The following is a 23,710-nucleotide window of genomic DNA, read 5'->3' as shown; positions in this document are numbered from 1 at the left end:
GTAAAATTTGTATTTCGTTTCTCTTCCAGTTCTACTATAGGCTCTCTTCTTTTTCTTATATGTGTCAATGTTAGCCGTAGTTTTGTTTATCCATCATTTTTCTAATGCCATTTTTAGATCCCTCCCTTTATTTTATAATATCTGAGGCGATCCATTTCTTAGTAGCTCCCATAGTTAGACTTCTGGATACAATTGGAGGAAACAATATTTATGTAACAGCCCACTGTTGAACAAAAATACTTCCATCTCTCCTGAACATTATTTACGGAGTGTGCTTTCCTCTAATCATCCCTTTTAGTAAGGTTTGTAGTCTATTCAAATGTTCTGGTTTTACCTGTCAAAATTCTAGCAGAATTATTCCGAATTTTGCAAGTACTTGACCATAATGGTCTGATATAGCAGCTCTTGGGTATATTAGTAATTACAAGATCGATCAGTGTTTGTGGAATCTGACAACATCTTTTGTGTTATTACTTAGTGTATGAGGTAATTTTCCTGAAAAGTGAAGATAAATCTGTTTTTAATGAGTTTTAATATTCTCAGATTTTTTCTATTGTGCTTGACATATGATATTCCCCATTTAAAGTAGTCCGGAAATGTTGGGTTGTTTGTACTGTCCTTGCATGCCGTGTTGCATTCTTTATATCTTGTATCAAACGTCCCAATAGTGATCCAGTTGTAGATTTTTGTCCCAGTTCCTGTAACTGAGATAGCAGGTAAGAGACCATTGGTGTGCCTATTATTGGTTTTAGTTCTGGGATGCGATTCTTTATTGAATCATTCAGACCTTAGGCGATGTTTATCTCTTGTTTTTTTAGTGTGTTACCTATTCCGTATGGGAATCTGTTGTGGTCGACCACTGTACATCATTTTCTTGTGGTTGCGATTGGCAATTACCTTCTAGCGTAGTTCGGAGACAATTACTGTTCTCCGTATCGATTACCGGTTGTTTGTTAGTTACCAACATTTGAAGATTAATTAGGTGAAGATAGACTGAACGTCGCTATTAGTTTATTGTATCCTTTGTCAAAATTTATTATTTACTTGTAGTAACAAAATTGTCCTCCAGTATTCGAATACAACTTTCATGGATGCTTCACTCTCGGATGACAGTTCTATTTGCGAATTACTGCTCAGCATTATTATCAAATTTCGTCCTACCCGCGATCGTAAAATTCAGTGCACTAATCGGTTACCATTGGACTGCCTCCTGCAACCGACTTCTGACAACCGCCTGCAACTGTAGAATCCTTTTTGGAGACTTCGACGCTGATGCTCGCTCAAGAATAAGATACTGTAAAACTCATTGTTGAACCCAGACATGCTTACCTGCATGTTGTCGCACCTCGCTAAGGTTGTACTTGTTCTCGTATCGATCGGGATACACCAACCGTGTGCATGCATTATTTGTCCCAGAGTTTTTATCTGAGTTGTCGGCGGGCTGTGAGTATGTTTTGGCATGCTTTGGTTTGCTTGCTACGTCTTATGTGCATTTATTTTTCTGTTAAGCTTATCTGCCAGCATTTTTATAATCATTAGGCAGTGACTGTATTTGCTTTAGTGTTGAACTTCTTACTTTTGATCCTTTGTTGTCGATTCGAGCCGATTATGGAGGTGAATATTTACAGCAAAGTGCAAACGACCCATACACATTTACGATGAGTTTTTCGTTCGCAGAATTTTCATTACAATCAACGGAAACCCACGATAACCCTCATGACATTCAGGTACGTTAGATATTTTTTATTTTTTCTGGAATGAAAATTCGAATGCCTGTGGAATATTCCACTGTGGTGTTTAAAACTTAAGGACGAAAGCAACTTTCGTAAGATGTGTCACTGCTGGGTACCATAGCTCGATGAGACATGGAAAATACATAGAGAGAGTTGCTACAGTATAGAACTGAAGGATATCGAAAGAACAACGCACTGAGACGGACAGAAATGACACTTTTATTGAAAGGCAATAATTACAGTGGAGTCAGTGTGGTTCATTATGGTCCTCTGGACGTTGCAAAAGACATGGTTCTTGATAGGGTGTGCGGTCACCACGGACGATAATGCATGCTCTGTAACATCCTCCCATGCCGGCCACTTTGACCGTGTTCAGAAATTCGGAAGTCAGTTCGCCCATGCAACATTATGCTCCCTCACACATAATACCTGGACCACCAAAACGATCACGGTTCTCAGTGATGTATTGTTTTGCTCACTAGTATATGTATGTCTATTAGTGTGCGTGTGAGGCAGAGTAATGTCTATTACAAACAAAGTATGTATAGCAGGCTTTCTTGCATATCTTATTACCGTATGTAGGCTACTCATTAGTACATGGCAGTCTCCCAAATGGAAACGGTAGGTGATTTCCAGTTCTGGGACTGAGCTGATAATCTTAGAAAACCTCTATAAAGCGTTGGTTGAACATGGAATGTTGGCACGATTCTTAATTTCCTTCAGGGACGATGCTACCTATGGTCCTAGGCATAAATTATAAGTAAGTGAATGTAATACTTTCTTCTTTTATTGGACTTGCCGTTCTCTATTCTCTGTTCGATTTCTGATCCACTGTACAGGCAGGGTCCTTTCAGCTGAATACCAGGCGAGCTGCAGTGGCGCAGAGGGAATCCCAGCTGCAAATATTTGGGAGAGAATTTTCAGTTCCAACAAATCAAGGCAAGTCTCCTGGAAACCTTGTCTAGAACTGTTGGAGGGGCAGAAGAATTTTTAATTTAATTCTGGAATAATAGGCCCTCCAAATACAGTGTGTGTGTGTGTGTGTGTGTGTGTGTGTGTGTGTGTGTGTGTGTTTGTGTGCTCACTGAAGAGTAGAGTCGATGACTTGCTCGACATGTGCGGTGTTCGATGACAGCGACGGATATCATTTTATTTTTTCGTTCTCTGCCCCAAGCAGTAGAGTAGGTTGTCGGAGATCAGATCCGTTTTAGAGCCACTGTTTCTGTCAGCCATAAGAGGGAAGCTAGTAGCTTGGCAGTGGGCGCTCCCAACTGGGGAGTAATGGGAGGGAATTGCCAATTCCGGCACTTGCCTTACCAAAATAAATTTCCTGAGAGCCTTGCTAAAACTGAGCACTGGAATCATTTTTAATTAATTTCTGGGAGAATACTGTCCAATGTTCAAGTCAAAATAAAAAATCTGTTTTTGTGTGTTTTGATGAAAAAAGAAGAATAAATAATTCAGTTAAAAACTGGATAGTTGAAGTAGCATTAGCGACTATTGTTTTTTTGCAATTGTAATAGCTATTTTGTTTTTTATTGTAGAAGTTGTATAAGGTGTTATAACTGTAGTAATAGTAGAAGGTATAATGATAACTGTAAATTAGTCACGGCAATTTGAAGTTACAAAAACCCATAGCTCTCTTTCGGTTGGAGTAAAGGTAGATCCGACTGAGGGTAGACAGAAATGGCATAGGATAACGATAGGTAGCAGTCTAAATGATAGAGTGATAGCAGTAGATAGAAATAAAGATAAGGAAAATTATTATTGGCGACTATGTAAACTTAATTCATGTTTATACCAGAAAAAAGGAATAGGAAAGTAAGTAGTTATCATGAGCATTCGCGCACATGTAATTCTGTATGAAACGGTCCATTGTTGTAATCAAGAAAATGAACTAAGATAAATAAAAAATGTGTATTTTAACAGCTATGAAGTTGTTTACATCTTTCTTTTTTCAATGTCTCACATATAGATGTTATCTGCAACATCGCTGCAGCATCTCGATATATTCTAAAGCATGGTTTTGACGTTATCATTTACTAATCTCCTTGAAATTGTGCTGGGTCCTCAAGGGTTCGACATCAGCATAATGTTTGTTGTAATAACTTTTCATTCTCTAAGTAGAGCGGGCTCTTCTCTACATATGGTCGGTCAGCTCGTAAGAGGTGCATGAGTAAGAAGTTTGTTGCTAGCGCACTCGAGCAGATGTAATTTCGATGTATTGCTCACGCACTGCCTGCGATATGTAAGGTATAAGAGAATCTCAGACCAGAGAGCAGTGTTGTCAGCAGTAGCAGTAAGCTGTTGCTAGCAGTCTGGCCTGGTGTATCGTGTTGGCTGGACCGGTCGTGGTGCAGCGTTGCCGGAGCCCGAGCATTATTGTACAAGGTAAAAAGCAGCCCCGCGCATATGTAGTATTGTTATCTCAAGTCCCATGTAAATGTTTTAAAAATCTCCTAATAATAATCTTTCTCATAAAAAGTAACTTTTAGCAACTATTCATTTCAATTTAAAGAATTTACTAATTTCTCCAATCCATGGTCATCCCGATTATTGCAAAAGAAAAATCAGTTGTTTCCTTTCATAAATGACAAATCTATCGCCCAGCATTGCACAGGGCTGTGCCATAAAAATTTATTGTAAGAGCAGATATGTATGCGTTATCCGGCGACTTCATTGAGGTAAGAATTTTTCTTTTTTTATTCAGAGTGATCTTTCAGGGCCATGACGCAGCATTGCTGACGTCCAAAATTTACCAGGTTAAATTCACAGTCAATTATTGAAAAGTTATAAGTGAGCGACAATTTAATTGAGAGGTTAGTTACATTGTATTATCACCAGGTTACTGAATTTATTTTTTGTTGGGACGTTACACTGAATGTGAACGACATAATTATAATTTTTACTGTTGAGAAGTTTAGGAATTTTTCTGTTTTGAGCTTACACTAAATGTGAAGGTATTTTGTGGGGAGGTTACAAGCTACTTTACAACCAGTTACCAGGGGAGATGGTAGAGAGTGCCTCAGTTGAGAATACTTGTGAGTGGGTTTTTGCAGTTCTGAAATTGCTTTACAACTAAGAGAAAACTTCCTAAAACCATCTCAGAACCATAGGAAACGAACTGTTTTTTATTCGATTCTGGCATGATATTTTACAAACAAAATATGAAATCATATTGTATGTGAAATATGAAATCATATTGTATGTGAAATTGTATTTGTTGATGAGTTGCTCAAAATTTGCAGTTAATCTAGGTAGACCTTTTTCGTTTCTCATGAAAATTAGGTCTTTTAATTGTATCACTTACTAGACGCTTCAGTTTATTCTTCAAGAAGGAGACACGTTCTTTTTATTAGCACAGCTATTGTAACAAGGACAAGCTCAATAGCATAGAATCTAAATGTTATTCCATGTTAATTGCTGCATTAACTTCACCGAGTTTCTTAAGTGATAGTTTTCGCATTGTATCTTCTCGGTTAACAAATAATGTCTGGACATAGTGAAAATGTAATTTAAGTCAGATTGGTAGGAAAGTCAATCCTGTAATGGTCGAATACAATATTAGTGGCGTACCGCTTGACATAGTCACGTCGATTGAGCACCTAGGTGTAACGTTGCAAAGCAATATGAAATGGTCGAAGCACGTATGGGTGTTAAAAGGGAAGCCGAATGGCCGACATTGGTTTGTTGGTAGAATTCTTGGTGCTAGCTAATCAGTAAAGGAGACTGCGTATAGATCACTTCTGCAACCCGTTCTTCAATACAGTTCGAGTGTTTGAGATACCCACCAGTTCGAATTAAAGAAAGACATTGTAGCAATTGAGAGAGGTATTGCTACATTTGCAACCGGTAGGTTCAATCAGTACACGAGCACTTCGGAAATGCACCATGAACAAATGCTCCATGAAATCAAATGGGAATCCCTGGAGGAAAAAAAGATTTGGTTTTTGGAAACAGTATTGTAATAGTTTAGAGAACTGGCGTATGTGACTGACCTCAGAAGGATTGTACCCCACGAACATGCATCTTCCGTAAGTACCACGAAGGCAAAGTTAGAGGAATTAGCCTTCGTATGGAAACATACAGGTAGCATTTCTTTCCCTCGATCCACTTTCCAGAAGAATAGAAAGAGGAATGACGTTAGACCGATTCACAAATGACGACGATTCGTGCAGGTCGAGGCGCGGATGGCGAGTTCAGTGTTGCCATTTCTAAGAGACAATTGCGGTATGCACATACAAGTCCTTTGTACGTGAAGAAAGCGTGTAGCCTGCAAATCATGTAGGATTTATCGCTTAATACCTCCATCAGGGATTACAACGCACAACAAATACAGTCGAAATTCGCTAAATAATTCGCTGCTTTTGCGTTTTCTTGTTGCACTGCCTCGCATCGGCAAAGGGTTGGCATGGTTGCTGATATGTTCGCCGATGGTGGCGCAAAAAGTATACAGATAACAATGATTCAACAAGTTTGCTTATCAAAGATTAATCGCACATCTATTCTGACGTAGATTCAATTAAAACATAAAATACGTCACTTCTTGAAATAGAACAAAAATACATCTGGTGGCTGAAGGGTGATTAGATTGTCACTGAGTCTAAGATCATTAAACGCACACTGCTTCATGTTATGTCCTGGGGGACAACAGGGTGCCCACAGGAAAGGAATCCGACCATCCCTTGAACTGACCATGCCAAATCCGTTATAACTGTGTTGTACCGAGGCTTAATGTCTCCAATGTCAACACCGTATGGGTTTTAGTAGGGAAGCTGAATGGCCGACATTGGTTTGTTGGTAGAATTCTTGGTACTATCTAATCAGTAAAGGAGACTGCGCATAGATCACTTCTGCAACTCTTTCTTCAATACTGTTCGAGTGTTTGAGATACCCACCAGATCGAATTAAAGAAAGACTTTACAAAAGGCTAAGTCTCGTAGGGAGCAAAAATGTTTAAGTCCACAGTGTAGCCATTTTAAAGTTTAACTAGTCCGAAAGTCTGCTGCGACCATAGAGTCCCCATCTCCTTCAGCAAGGAGGCCATAGTTGATAATCCCAAGGTCGTGAAATGAGACGAGAACGGCAGCAACGCCATAAAACCAGCTCTCGAATGGGAATGCTAATTGATGGATTACTTGCAGAATTGGTGCCTGGCCCAGGAAACTCACTCTGGTGCTGCAACTGCCCTAAGTTCCACTCGGATAGGATACAGCCGAACTATTTTCTATCACGTGTCTTGTGGAAGAGAGCAGAATTGTGCACCCCGTGGCCTCGAACAGGGCCTGCTTCGGCTCCTGATGTACGGTCAGAGCATAGCCGTCTGTCATCTGGGAAACTGCCCCCTGTTCGATAAGTATCTCTGAAGCACCGATGTGATGTTGGTTGTTGACATTAGAGACATTAAGCCTCGGTACAACACAGTTATTAATGGATTTGGCATGGTCAGTTCAAGGGATGGTCGGATTCCTTTCCTGTGGAAAGCCTGTTGTCCCCCAGGACAGGACATGTATACACCAACAGTCTGCACGTAATGCTATTCATGTGAATGTGAGAAAAAGTCTTCTAAATATTTGTGAATCGTTTAAGTGAGGCGGGACTTAGGTATCAGTCTGGTATTCACCTAGTGGGATGTGTGAAATCGCCTAAAAACGACATATGGGTTGACTAGCATAATGATACTTATTGGGCAGACTCTATCCGGGACCGGCGCTCCTCCAACCCTGGAAACCAAGTTTTAATACTCACGGAGATTCAGGCTAGTGCTAAATAACTTGCTATGACCACGTTTAATGCTCGCATTGTCCGCCCCAATAGCTGAACGGTCAGCGCGTTGGATTACCAAGCACGGGGGCCCCGGGTTCGATTCCCGGCTGTGGTGGGAGATTTTCTGCCCTCAGGAACTCGGTGTTATGCTGTCATCATCATTTCATCCCCCACTGTCGACGTGCATGTCGTCCAATGTAACGTCGCACTCAATAGGCCGAACTTCCCGCCTGGGAACTCCGGCCACTGACGCCAAACGCTCATTTATATTTTCCGATGCTCGTATTGGCTACGACACTACTGTACGCTCATCGTTTGCATGACACTCATGCTTAGTACAAGCCTAAACTTGACCACCATCATTTTTGACTCTGGACTATAGTAGTGCTATAAGGTATCTCCAGGAGCACCGTACGGTGCCTTATGCAATATGCAATTTATCTAGACATACATATTTTTTGAGATATAAAGGAGCTGGTAGTACAAACCATGAAACCGCATTCATCCAAATTCGCGAAAAGCACTAGAGCAGTCCTGTCTGAAGAGGAAGTATCAGTGTTTTCAAACAGTTGTTTCTGGCAGTGTCTGCCGGAAGTTTATTTCGCAAATAAATGGCGAACATGGCCGCCGTTCTTGCTGTTACTACGAAAAGTACGTACCAGTGGATCTTCTGAAACAGCAAAGTCAATCCGCAAACACGTTAATCGCTTTATATTCGTCAACAAACCAGAGTACTGGAAAAAGTGCTGAGCTTCACTGGGTGAGCAACAATTTTTCGCGTTAGGCTACCGAGAGATCTCACGTTCCTCATGCTAATGCCTTGGAACGGCACTGGGTGCCTGAGAATGTGCTAACAGTAGTGGGCAGCGTACACGCGGCTGCCGCGGTGCTCTTACGGCAGCAAGAACACAAATGAATCATCCGATGGGAGCCAGACGAGCAGCCTACAAATCGGCCCGTGTCTCATATATCTGCATTCGACACGCCACACTTCCGGACCGGTCATTTGTCAGACTCAGTCGGAGCCGGCTCGGCTAACTGCTGGGAAGCTTTGGAAGTCTGTAAAAATGTGTCTTTTTTGTCTACAAGTCAGTTCAAGAAAGCTATTACCACTGAAATATGCATCCCGACGAATTATTTCTGACATCTTTATTGTTTGGTCTCTATTGCGAAGAATACTATTACATCGTCTTTACAGTCGTGTCCCAAGCAGCTGAATTCGGTGCTGGAACCGAGGTATTGTGCTTTCACAGTAGGTTCATAAAAGCAAAATCGGAAAGTAATGCAGCCATTTAGTTACCTGCTTACTGTCGTTCCCTGTTGGACAAGACGTCAGTTAATACAAACTATTTTTTTAATACTTTTCGGTTTGCAACAGTGACGGATTCTTGATAGCCTTACACTTATATCAACGGGAATATAAAATAATTTGTATCCTTAAGGGCTCGGAGTGTTATATGTCTTGCAGAGACACTATAAGTAGAGAAATCCAAATTGCTGCTCTGTTTAAATTATTTAGTGATTTATTGTTTGGTTTGCAATAGATTTGTTTCGGCTGTAACGCCAGTTTCTAGCTTCCTGCAAATAATATTGAAACGTCCCCTTAGAAAAATTAATGAATTACTATGCTGGTAAACTATTACGTTATTTGATTTTCAAACAGCTGAGTAGAACTGAACGTACTAAGACATTTCTCTCTTTACTTATTGTGATCAACAGTAAACTTACACACAATATTTTTAGCGCAATGCAATCTGACTTTCAATAATCCCTACAAAAGAATGACCGTGACTAACAATATTCAATATGTAATATCGTTAACCTTTGTTTCTATTCTTGTGTATGACTATTGACAGTCATTCAGCTCTATAAAATACGCAACCAACAAGCACACAGCGACATCAGTAAAGACAAAAACTACTAAAAGAATCGTCAGTCAAACAGGAAATCTTATACTTACCTGCAACATACTTAGGAAATATGTACAACAAATTAAATGATTTACTTAAAAGTTCAAGAGTAAGATTAAATTCTCGAAACATACATAATCTAGAAACGTAAATTCACCCACAGAAAACGAAATTACCAGTCGACACAAATTCAGGCATATATAAAATCAAGTGTCATGTTTGTGATAAATTTTGTGTAGGACAAAGAGAAAGGAATTTGGGGATTAGATTACGAAAACACATCAAAACTGGCAATACGAAGCCATCCACTTTCTTCAGTCACATGAAAACAGAAAACCACCAAGTAGACCAGTCTGAACGAGCAATGCAAATATTTCAAATACCGAAGGTTCTAACAATGAATATTTTGGAAGAAATAGAAATTTATATGCACGTATATAACTAAACAGAGGGCATACTAAACGAACAAAATGATCTTAAACACAAATTCCATATTGAAAATTTTGTCGACAACTTAAAATATAGGTAACGGAGAAACATACAAAGCGACAGAATTTTACCAGATTTTGCAAGCAAATATAAAATCAAAAGTAAAGTTCAAATCACTCATACATACGTTGATGAGCCAAAATGTTACTACCACTCCTTAATAGCCTGTTCGTCCGTCTTTGGAACGAAATCTGGCAGTTTGTTGGTAGGTTTCTGGAGGTATGTTGCATTAGATGTCTAGGCCCAAGTCAGGTAATTCGCGTAAATAACGGGCCGCTGATTTGCGTACGCGGTGATGGTGTCCGATAGCGACCCAGATGGTTTGCATAGGAGTTATATCTGGCGAATTTGGTCGCCGACGCATCAACGTGAATTCACTATAGTGTTCCTCAAACCACTATAGCGCGGTTCTGGCTCCGAAACACGGATAATTATACTGTGGAAAGATGACATCGCCGTCGCGGAAGACATAAAGCATGAAGATGAAAGCTGGCTGTTTAGGTTTTTATGTTGGTAACGCCAAGTAGTGCTCTGTATGAAAATCGGTGACTGCACTGTGTGCAATCTGTGGCTGGTTGGACTAATTGTTGAAATATTCGCTGGTGTGGCGTTGGGCAGTTGCATGTGAACAGCGCGTAGCGTTGGGCAGTTGCAGGTGAGCCGCCAGCAGTGGGGGATGTGGAGAGAGAGATGCCAGAGTTTTGAGAGGTTACTATGAGCGGACGATCTCGACGTGTGTCCGACAGAAAAAGGAAATTTGTAAGACTGGATGTCATGAACTGATATATGATGACTTTTGAACACTATAAGTTAAATACATTGTTTGTTCTCTATCAAAATCTTTCATTTGCTAACTATGCCTATCAATAGTTAGTGCCTTCAGTAGTTAGAATGTTTTATTTAGCTGGCAATATTGGTGCTCGCTATATTGCAGTAGTTCGAGTAACTAAGATTTTTGTGAGGTAAGTGATTCATGAAAGGTAGGTTATTGTTAGTCAGGGCCATTCTATTGTAGGGATTATTGAAAGTCAGATTGCGTTGCCCTAAAAATATTGTGTGTAAGTTTAGTTACGACCAAAATAAGTAAAGAGAGAAATTTCTGAGTACGTTCAGTTTTGCTCAGCTGTTTCAGTATCAAATAACGTAGAAGTTTACCAGCACAGTCATTCTTTACGTTCAAAGGAGAAGTTTCATAGGGAAGCAGGTGGTCCGCAACAGTCAGCGTGTCTTCGATTACGTCCACGGGTCTCATGCAAACGCGGGAGAATGTCTCCCATAGCACAACACTGTTCCCACCAGCCTTCGTCTGTTTCGCGCTGCACGCTTCGAGCCGCCATCGACGGCGTTTGTCGAGACGACCAGCTACTTAGTTTATCAAAAATGTGACTTATCTGAAGAGGCAGCACGTTTCCATCGATCGACGGTCGAATCCCCAAGGTCCCGCGCCCATTGCAATCGTAATTGACGATGTCACTGGATCTTCATGTGAACACATGCGGGTGGTCTGCGGCAGAACTCCACGTGCAACAGTGTACAATGGACAGTGTGCTCCGAAACACTGGTGCTTGCACCATCATGTGCACTTTCTGCACAGATGCCACAGATCACCATCCATCCTATTTTACAGATCAGACAAGCCTGCGAGCCCCACGTTATGTGAAGAGTCGTGGATGTCCATCCATTTAACCCTAGTGGTAGTTTCACTCTCCTACCTCTTTCTGAAGATGCTCACGACAGTAGCACGTGAACATTCGACCAGCTTCGCCGCTATCGAGACACCTGTTCACAAGCTGAACGGAATAATAATCTGCCCTTTGTCAAAGTCGTTTATCTCAATGGATTTTCCAACTTCGCTTGGGTGATCGATCACCCGTCCTAGTCCCCTTATATATTTATATTACCACATTACATGCTTGCAACGCTACGAGGAGAGATCCATCGTCTCAGTGGGCAGTGGCCATAATGTCAGGATTTTCCCATGTGCAATCTTATAGAGTAATAAATTAAAAGAAGATTGTTAACATATAACATCGCTGATGTTCTGTCAAGCAAAACTGTCAAAAGTACAAAAACTAATAAACAGACCAAAAAACCAGTGCCAACAAAAATTCTCGTCTACAACGCTAACGATCGAGATATGGCAGTATAGCTGCCGTAATGATACAATCACAGCGCCTATAAGATATAACAATCAAATCATGGTACAGTGATAGCATCAACCGATGTTTTAATGACTTTAAAAGCAGCCAGCCGTAAGTAAAATTATATAATCCCCCAGTATTGTCAACAGTATTGCATAAGAATAGAATCAAGGTTAATGAAGCTCTATATTATTTACAGGCGGTCAGAAAATGACACTACAGCCAGAATAGGCCTATCACTAACCAAACAATAATGCACTAAATGCATTAAATGTAGCAGAGATTTGAGTATATCTGCTTGTGGGAATATAAATGTTGCCGTGTCTGTGGAGCATTTAGTGGAACGGTGCCTATAAGCTAGGGTAAGTGTTGCGTCATCCCAAACTAGTTAAACGTTACATATTTGTGATTAGTGTTGTGCTGAACAGGTGAGATAATGGGTATTTCAAGACAGTTCATCCCATTTCACAAGATTAAATCTTCTAAGTGAATGAATGTAGAAACTTGGGGCTAGTTGTAACTTACACATCGAAACTGAAAGTCTATCTTGGAGCCAGTTGCAAGTTGCGGGCTCATGCGTTTGCTGGGGTCAAGCGCATGGCCCAGTTCCAACCATCTCCTTTGAAACTCAACATGTTTACGTTGCGAAGAATGTAAGCGTCTTTTATTAAATGTTATCTTGGTTGTTTTAGATGCTATTCTAATCTATAATGGCTTGGGTGAAACCTGAGTGCACACTTAAATTGTCGATAGAGAAATTGGTAGCGATTTATATATATATATATATATATATATATATATATATTACCACGTTACAAACACAGCCAAATAATTGTAACAATCAATATGATAATTATAATCACTAATCATTTCGCTCACAACACTTTCACTTGTGCTCCTCAATTCACATCTAACCTTAACCTCTAAAATTGTTCCAACAAAGAAAGAAACACAAATATTTGTATATATATACATAAAGAAATGTGAGTATTTGTGAATATATATATATATATATATATATACATAAAGAAACATAAATATTTATTTGAGGTTGGGGTTAGCCACTAACTAAGGAGCACAAGTGAAATTGTTGTGAGCGAAATGATTAGCGATATAATTGTCATGTTGATTGTTACAATTACTTGGCTGCCTTTGTAACGCAGCAAGTTTGTTGTTGGTGATGTTAGCCGGCAACCTAAGTGCAGAACTCAAATTGTTGTGAGTGAGAGGAGTATTAATTTCACTTATAATTTTAGTTGTTAGACTGTAATATCTGACTGCTATTTTCGAATGTGATGTTGTTGAGACGCCGCATATATGAAACCAAATGTTGTTACAGAGGTCACGTTGTTCTTAGCGGTGGCTCATTCTTGTGGTGGATGTTCTTTGTATGTGATTTGAAGTAGTGATTTGGTTGAATGAGATCAAATCTTTGGTATTTATTGGTTATTTATTTTTTCGGTGTTTGATCTTTTAAATTTTGTTTGTAGTGCGATCCAGTTTATTTAGTTTATACTGGAGGATTAAGAAAGTGCTATTTTTCGATTAAATAGTTACTTTGTTGGGGTGTGTTTGGTATCCTTGCCTTCGTTTCAACTATATAGGTCAAGATTTTATGGGGATCCACAGTCTCTAAGTGTTTAATATCAGAACACATTGTCCGTTGTTGGCTGTATTGTACTTTAATAAAATCTTGATATTATTTAATTTCGGGAGTGAGTTGGCAGGCTGCAGCATGTTACGGTGGAGTACAGCTTCTGGTTCTATGTATGTGACATAAGAGAATTCGATGAGCACGATATATAATACATGACATAGCAAATGTGCTTGATAATGGCTCATAGCAGAAGTTAGCTAACCGCAAGATGTTAATAAAGCAGAAAACAGGCTACAACGGGCAATGTATTCTTTCGTTGTGTGTTTTTGTTTGTTCTGTTTTTGTTATAGGAATTCGTGTATTCCATTTATCGATTATGTGACTGTTTTCAGGAGTGTGTCGTGTATCTGTCTCTGTTTGGGCTACACAAATCCTGTGCACACTGCGATCCCAATTGAGTATTTATTATATTTTCTTTTGGTTTATTGTGGAGGAATGTTTGTATGTTATTTCTCAAAAATGTATGAATTCCTATCGGACCAAACTGCTGAGGTTATCGGTCCCTAGACTTTCACACTACTTAAACTAACTTATGCTAAGAACAACACACACACCCATGCCCGAGGGAGGGCCCGAACCTCCGGCGGGAGGGGTCGCGCAATCAGTGACATGGTGCCTCTAACAGCGCAGCTTGTTATTTTTCAATTATGTCGTTGTTATGTGGTGGTGTGTCTGGCATCGGTGTCTTCGTTTGAGGTCAAGCGAATTATTCTATTCCAGTTTTGTGTTTTCAGTGTATTTTCGTTCGGTCTATGCAAGAGGAATTTGTGTGCGTTATCTTACAATTTTCCGGTTGCTTTAACTTTTTTCTAGTTTGTCGCCCCCGAAAGTCCCTCGTTCCTGTCGGCGTCCCGTTAATTTTATTTTCTTAGCTGACTGAAACAATTTTATGTTTTTTATTTTTATCGTAACCGTCTATCTTGTAGTCGCCATCTTGAAGAATCTCATCGGCTTGTTATTGTATGTTGTCTGTAGCTGTCTTAAAAGTGGTTCAGATGGCTCTGAGCACTATGGGACTTAACTTGTGAAGTCATCAGTCCCCTAGAACTTAGAACTACTTAAACCTAACTAACCTACGGACATCACACACGTCCATGCTCGAGGCAGGATTCGAGCCTGCGACCGTAGCGGTCGCGCGGTTCGAGACTGTAGCGCCTAGAACCGCTCGGCCATTCCGCCCGGTGTAGCTTTCTAAGTAACTCCTGTAAACTACCCTCTTTACTCGAAATATGACGTCATAGGCCAAAGCAGAAGGTTGTAGTCGAACCTTGCTCTACTCCCTTTTGCTAGTAAGTGGCCTCTGTGATACAGCTGGTTCACTTGCTTGTTGAGATGGTGATAAATAAAAACGTGTTTCTACTTCTCTGTTTCTGGTCCAGCCCGTCGACTTCGAGGACTTTACAGATGGAGCACAAGCTCGTAATGTTTTCAACGAGGGGAAGGAAATAGGTCATGTCCTGTCAGAGAAACCATCTTGGCATTTGCCTGAAACGATTTAGGGAAATCACTGGAAGTCTTAACCTGGATGGCCTGACAGGGACTTGAATCGTCGTTCTCCCGAATGCGAGTACACCAATGCACAGCCCCCCTCGGTGCTACACAAGTCGCATTGCATCACTGGACTCCAAGGGCGCTTGAACTCACCTCTTCGTTTCCTTCTTCTTCTGCTCTACAGTTCAGTGTGAACAGTTCTTTGCTAGTTGTCACGATACAGCGTTCGAGCTTTCCATCCGCTACAGTACATTTTCTGTAGGTTCTCTATGGCTCCAACTATCCATTTAGCTCTCGCTCCACCTCGATCTCTCTTTGATCACCTGGATTCACATTTAATATCATTTTAGGGACTTTTTCATCACTCATCCGTGCCACTGCCCCCCCCTCCCCATGGCTGACGTCACTACTCTTCGAGTATCTTTGTACAGTACGTAGCGTACAGCTCTTGACCGTACCCCGTCCTCCGTCTTCCTCTTTCGCAGAAGATTTGCAGAAAATAAATGCATGGTGTAATGACTGGCAGTTATCTCTTAATATTAGTAAGTGTAACCTACTGCGTATAGCAAAGCGAAATCCCCCATTAATGTACGAGTACAAAATAAACGCCCAGTCTTTGGAAGCGGTAACATCGTTAAATATCTGGGTGTGACTATTTGAAATGATCTCAAGTGGAACGATCAGATTACACAAGTAACGGGTAAAGCGAACTCTAGATTGCGATTTATTGGTAGAATCCTGAAGCGATTCAGTCTTTCAACAAACAATATTGCTTACAATACTTTAATTCGTCCACTCTTAGAGTATTGTTCGTCTGTACCAGTTGGGTCTGATACAAGAGATTGAGAAGGTCCAAAGAAGAGCGTCAAAATTCGTGACTGGTACATTTAGCCATCGCGAGAACGTTACAAATCTCATAGAATTCTTGAAGTGGGACACTCTTGCATATAGGCGACGCGCTAAACGGTAGGAGCTGCTCACTACATTCCAAAATGCGATCTTCGCCGAGAATGTAGAGCATATATTATTACCACCAACTTTCAAATCGCGCAATTATCACCATTCAGAGATAAGGGAAATTAGAGCTTGTACTGAGGCGTTCGGACAGTAGCTTTTCCCTCGCTCGATACGCGATGGGAGGGGAAATGACTTTTGTGCGAATAGTGCCCTCCGCCACACACCGCTTGGTAGCTAGCGGAGTATATATGTAGATGTAGATGAGTCAACGGTAAGTGATTTTTTTGTCTTCTAGAGTTTTGTGAAAGACTTCATGTGCCTCCAAACCAAGTTGGATAAACTATGACGTCGCAAAAAGCAACATTGAATACAGTGATTTCGAAAATGCTCTCAGAAGTATGGGACGAGTATGAATATCGTAAGGATGCTATACGTGCGTCGAATATTTGTGAAAGGTAAATGAAGACTTTTATCCTAAACATAACTGTAAAAAGTACCACAATATGTAGTGTAACGACATATTAGTTTTTCGTTTGATATATGTATGGCCATGTGCAGACTTCGTCACCTACGTCAGTTACAACCCACTCCAAAAATGATTCATATTCTTTTAAATTGTCATAGAATGGTTCTTGAACGAAACTGTAAAACATCAGTTGAGTCGTGTGCAAAGAATTACATCACTTGGACCAATTGGTTTTTGTAACTTTTTCGAATTTAAATTTCGTTTGTTTCTCCTCAGAAATTATATTGACACACGTTATCTTGATCTAATCGATATCAGAATCACACATTAAATAAACTTTTTAGATTCAAAGTTTCGGTGAACGCCGTAAGAATCACGAATCTTGTCAAATATATTATTAATCCGTTCACATAATTCTTCATAAATAAATCTTCAAGACACGTGTTTCAACTTTAGTAGCATACACTATTTTATTAGCTTCCTACACATACAGATGTGAACTTGAGCGTTGAGAGTTAGTGACTGACATTTTAATAAGATTAAGCTCTATATGACGTCATTGTTGTACAAAAGGAGTATAAAACTTCATTTTTAATTTTTAGAAGCACGACGCAACAACTCGGTTCCAGGATCTTCTGTTGCTCCTTGGCTGTCGACCCGCGACGTATAGCGCCCAGCAATTTCCTCTCTGGTCGCGGCAACGAAGATGCTGTCCCCGTTCGTTGCGCCGCCCTCTCCGTACATGAAACACACAAAAAAATACAAAACTTTTAAATAATTCACATCTATTACAAATAATAAGAAAACACATAAACAAAACTAATTTAAACTTATAGTCACCTGCAAACTGGGCTGACTTTGGTGGATGGGTGACGCTTAATTTCGTCCCACTACATACCCCACCCACAAGCTCAGTTTGTCAGGTTTTAACCGAAAATAAAACTTTTCAATATACAATATTTAACTGTTAATACGTTTTCCTCACATTTTACGTAACCTAGAGTCCTTGCTCTTAGATAGATTTAATCCTTTTAATACGATATTTTTGTGACTATTTGTCATTTACTCCTAATTGTGCTATTATGGTAATTTGTAACCGAATATAGGGAGATTGCTCCTCTTCAGTTAATAGTTGCTAATAAATACCAATTTAGTACGTTCTTTAACGTTGTTACATTAGGACAGAGCATTCAAATTGTGATAGATTAGTTTCAGTTTCATTTACTTACTAGAGTTATTCTTTCCAAGAATGTATATTACTAATAAGTTTCTCACAATAACTAATAGTACTATTTACTTTACGTCATTCTTTTCCCTAATGCCTTATTTATGCCTGAGGTCAAGAAGAAATCAAGCAAAACTTTCTTTAGAATCTCGGCACGGCTTTCTTTACCTTCGGACACCTTAGGAGAAACAAGCGAGAGAGCCCCGTTTGGTGTGTTCTATATTAACACTATTACAAACCTCTATTAAAGGCACTCTGCTATGTTCTCGTGAGCCATATAGCTCTGGACGCCCATGGTCCCTAAAACTATTAACCATCCCCTTTGGTTCCTACTATCCGAGTAAATTCAAAATATGCAAAATTCCTTTTGACCTAAGAGCAAAATTTCTTCCATATAAATCCCCCTTTTGGTTATCTTTCTCTTTTTGAAGTACCGGTAGATTATTGGAGAACACTTGTTTAAGCTCTCTGTTTCATTCTTTAAAATAATACGTAACTATCACGAAAAACTTCACATGAATAAACTATGAACGCTCTTCCGTGTGTAACATATACTAATTATTAACTTATTTACGAATGAAGGGTTTCATTTGATCAACACTATATAATCCTTTAATTACACCTGATGAAGGTTCCATAAGAAGTAATGCTTTGGGTTGGGATGTACAATCTTATGTACAACATATGGACCTTCAAAGATAAAGAAGAATTTTCTACATTCCTTACGGATCTTAGAACTTTTAGGATGAGATCGTACTAACACAAGATCTCCTACCTGAAATGAGGGTTCTATAGCCTGTTGATTATAACTTTTAATTCTCCGTTCGGCATTTTTTACAATCTGTTCCCAAACTTTTTCGTCTGGAATGCATTGTTGGATCTCATTTACCGGTGGCCAAGGTAGAGCAGCTAGTAAAGGCTCACCTATAATTCGTTTGGATAGACAATTCGTAGAGTATCATCTTTCTTTCCTTTATATAATACGGTGACCTACTAATTAGGACTCGTATTAGATGACTTTCAATAATTGGTTCTTCAATTAATTGAACACGGTTTAAATTCCATTTGAAATAATTCCTATAGCCTCCCCACCGTTTAGAATATGGAGGAGGGTCTAACAACTCTAAAGTTAGGTGTTGTTGTTTTCCTCTTGACCAATAATTTTGTTTAAACTGCTTAACAAAACCATCCCAGTTCCTAAATTCAGTTCTATGCAGTACTGCCCAGTCCGCAGCTTCTGCTTCTAAATGTCCTATTACAAATTGAATCCGTTTTTCATTACTCCATTTAGGAGATAATGATGTTTCAAAATCTTTTATAAAGATTATAGGATGAAGTTCGCCTCCTGGTTTGACTACAGGAAATCGACTTGCTACATTTGAATTTGTCGTTGTGTCATCCAGACATTCTGCGAGAGAAATAGTCGGATTTTGTTTAGATTGCAGAGACGGAGTTGCATCGGATTGGCTTGCCGTGATTGCTTTATTCATATTGTTGTCGTCCGAGCTAGCAAATTCGATGCGACTGTTGTCTCTGATTATGTTATTACCTCTGCTACCTGAAATGTTCTCGTTATTATCTAATTCCGATAACCGTTTAGTAATTTCCTGTATTCGCATTTCTGTATTGGAAACGCGATTAGCTAATATCGATTCTTCACTGTGTTCACGATGTGAACGCTCTGTACCTTCGTCAATATTATCTTTGGCAGTCTCAAGGTTATTGCATATTTCAGTAATTAAAAATTTCATGTTTTCGATTTCGGTATGGTCCTTTTCTACTTGATGAGTTAATGTCTCTAATTCTACATTATCTATCGAAGAAATCTCTACAGGTTTGGTAGAGACCTCTTTAATAGATTTCAATAATTCTCTACGAACAGTTTCCGTTTGCACAGAAAATTCATCTCGTAACATATCGTTATTTTTCTGTATTTCATTTACAACTAAGATATTGACACTATCTAGTCTCTCGGTTAAGTCAGTAATATCGTTTCGCATGCGAGCTTTTTCCTCGCGCGATTCCTGGATATGTTCTTCTAACCTTTTACAATTATCAGCAATCTTATTACTAAGTCCTGCTAATTTTTCCTGCATTTCAACTTTAGAAGACTCTATTTTATCACTTAATTCTCGACTGGTTTCATTAAGATATTCCTGTAACCTGTCTGTAGATTTTGTTAGCTCCCCTTTAAGTCTAGCAGTAGATTCCTCGTTAGACTGTTTTAACTCCTGTTTTAGTTCCTCTTTCAATCTAGCAGTAGATTCCTCGTTAGACTGTTTTAATCTAGCCATAGATTCTTCGTTAGACTGTTTTAATCTAGCCATAGATTCTTCGTTAGACTGTTTTAATCTAGCCATAGATTCTTCGTTAGACTGTTTTCATCTAGCAGTAGATTCTTCGCTAGACTGTTTTAATTCCTGTTTTAGTTCCTCTTTTAATCTAGCAGCAGATTCTTCGTTAGACTGTTTTAATTCAGCTAGAAAATCCCCGTTAGATTGTTTTAATTTAGCGATCGCCCTAAAAAGGGATCTCATGCACCTATCGGACATAGATTGCTCTTCGTCTGACATTTCACTTCCCGACATTATTGTAAGATATTAACTATTTACACACGCAGACTTGTAATCAACAATCCTGTAAAAGCACATTCCCTATATATAACACTCCACTTCCAACTTGAAACAAACTCACCGGACACTTAATATTGTAATTTGTAGTTCTCGATGATCAGAGTGCTGCTATGGGGCTGCAGAAGAAACAGCTGTCGATGCAGCCGCTGAGATGCTGCGACCCCGCTTCCGCAACCGGCCAGGACGCTGGGTCGAACACCGGAACGTCACCGGCTGCCACCACGCCCGGCACCGCCGTAGACAGGCGAAGCCCTCAGCAACACCTCTAATACCAGCCGGAGGAACACCCCGCAGCTGACGTACTGGGCCTATTAGTTTAGTGAGAAAAAAGGTTGTCGGGTTTTGCAGCGTTCAGCTGCTGCCCAACAGACGCGCCTTCTCGTGGAACAACTGCGTGACCGTACTGCTTGGCTGCGCTCCGTCAGATGCCCACACCCGCGAAGTCGCCGCTGGCTGGTGAAGGCTCCACGAAAACTCGCGTTGACTTCCGAAGGACTCTTGATGCTTTTTTTCGTACCTGTGTGCTTTAGTTGCACACAAGTCCTGTTTCTAAGGTCGCCATGGTGTAGTGTAACGACGTATTAGTTTTTCGTTTGATATATGTATGACCATGTGCAGACTTCGTCACCTACGTCAGTTACAACCCACTTCAAAAATGATTCATATTCTTTTAAATTGTCATAGAATGGTTCTTGAACGAAACTGTAAAACATCAGTTGAGTCGTGTGCAAAGAATTACATCACTTGGACCAATTGGTTTTTGTAACTTTTTCGAATTTAAATTTCGTTTGTTTCTCCTCAGAAATTATATTGACACACGTTATCTTGATCTAATCGATATCAGAATCACACATTAAATAAACTTTTTAGATTCAAAGTTTCGGTGAACGCCGTAAGAATCACGAATCTTGTCAAATATATTATTAATCCGTTCACATAATTCTTCATAAATAAATCTTCAAGACACGTGTTTCAACTTTAGTAGCATACACTATTTTATTAGCTTCCTACACATACAGATGTGAACTTGAGCGTTGAGAGTTAGTGACTGACATTTCAATAAGATTAAGCTCTATATGACGTCATTGTTGTACAAAAAGAGTATAAAACTTCATTTTTAATTTTTAGAAGCACGACGCAACAACTCGGTTCCAGGATCTTCTGTTGCTCCTTGGCTGTCGACCCGCGACGTATAGCGCCCAGCAATTTCCTCTCTGGTCGCGGCAACGAAGATGCTGTCCCCGTTCGTTGCGCCGCCCTCTCCGTACATGAAACACATAAAAAATACAAAACTTTTAAATAATTCACATCTATTACAAATAATAAGAAAACACATAAACAAAACTAATTTAAACTTATAGTCACCTGCAAACTGGGCTGACTTTGGTGGATGGGTGACGCTTAATTTCGTCCCACTACAAATATTGTATGAGCGTGCATGTAAAAGATTTACCCTTGTGAAACTGGGTGGTTCTCTCGAAAATAGAAATTTTGAAGTCCTGTGCGTCAGTCAACAATTACCACAATTTCATGTCTTCATTATGTAGACGATATAGTCTTGTGAAGTCCCATAAATCGTTTCAGACATCCTGTATAAGGATGGACATTTGTTTGATGATAGTCTCAGAATGAGTGGAAATTTCATGTTACGAGAGCGAAGCAGTCGCGAGTGACATCTGTGGAACAGTCGACACTACAGTGATAGTAGTATCTTTGAACTTATGTATCTTTGACTCATTTGCAGAGCGGAGAGTAATCGATTGTTGGACATTGAGTAAGCTGGCAGGACTTTTAGCATAGTGTATACTGAACGAATATTTCCTGAAGAAAATTGTTAGCAATTATAAATGTAATGGAAGGACTTACAGATGCAGCATTTATGCAACACAGAGAATGGATTTGCATTATGGATACGTTTTTAAGGTAATAATTTTTGCTGGCACGCTCTGATATTGTTAGCTATTCTTGCAACATAACAGTCCACCTCCCAACCTCAGTTTAGATCATTTCAGTTTAGTTCATTTGAATTTGCTTAATCGTGAAAACATTGCCTTGTAAGACTTTTGTAAAGAAAGCAAAGTTTTTAGTTTTCTGTGAGTTAACGTTCTTGTGCAATAAGAGTTTACAATACCACATGGTCATTATAATGAACGAATTGATACTTTCATTTCAAGTAGGAAGTTTTTTGTATGAGGAAATCATCCCAATCTTTCTCCCGGTATTTTAGTTTTACTTCAGCATGTTTCAACTGAAGCGGTTTCTTCATGCTGTGCTGCTGCTGCTGGTTGTGCTGCAATTTTTTACGTGAGATTCTTTTCGTATTTTGTTGGTTCGTCCGTTTCTCATCTCACGTTTCCTTTGCGAAAATTCTGGGCATTTATTTTGTAGTTCAGATTTTTAATGGGCCAATGAAGAGTGTGTGTTCCATTGTCATGCTACGTTATTTCAGTGTTTCAATTTGTTTTGGGCAGCGCACAGTCTCATTTTGCTGGTGGTTTTTTAGTAACAGTTTTTATTTAATTTGCTGCACAGTGAACGCCAGTCGGTTTTGTCTCTATGTCAATGTGTGACTAAGACACGCCGTTCGCAACAGTAGTTTCAGTTCAACCTTTTTATATCAGAGGACAGTACATTCAGTTTTGAGCAAAATGCAGGCAAAGAGTTTAATGCTCATGAACGATCGAACGATCGAGTCAGAGCAATTAACTTCTATTATGTTGACTTAAGCAGCTCAGTACACATAAACTGTGGACAAATGGAAAGTTAATGAAACGTAGGTTATGTCGTAAATGCGCTTGCTGCATTCACTTCACATTAATACTAACTCTGGCTTTCTTTTGATAAAGCAGAAAAATTTCCACTTATACCCGAATATAATTTCCATCTAGATGAAACGGTTGCCAAAACCAGAGGTAAGTTATTCGCTTCGGCGGAATTCAAATGCTATTGTGTTCTTAGAAACTGTTTCTGATATCAAACTACCAGAAATAGCGGATTTGTTTTTCTTTAATTTACGAATTACCTCCGTTCCCGTCTCTAATGACCTCGTTGTCGACGGGACGTTAAACACTAACCACCACCACCACCTCCGTTCGACAACTCAATATTAGGCAGACATACTTTTAGATTGCTAAATTAAGAATTTTCCTCTTAATGGGCAATATTTGCTAGTGAAAAACAAACAGTTTGCTTAAGGCTTGATTGAAACAACATTAGGAAGTTCAGAAACATCCGATTTTTTT

Source organism: Schistocerca piceifrons, chromosome 4, assembly GCF_021461385.2.
Source record: "Schistocerca piceifrons isolate TAMUIC-IGC-003096 chromosome 4, iqSchPice1.1, whole genome shotgun sequence".
Taxonomy (NCBI): Eukaryota; Metazoa; Arthropoda; class Insecta; order Orthoptera; family Acrididae; genus Schistocerca; species Schistocerca piceifrons.
The sequence above is the reverse complement of the archived record's forward strand: the minus strand, read 5'-3'. Positions refer to the sequence as shown.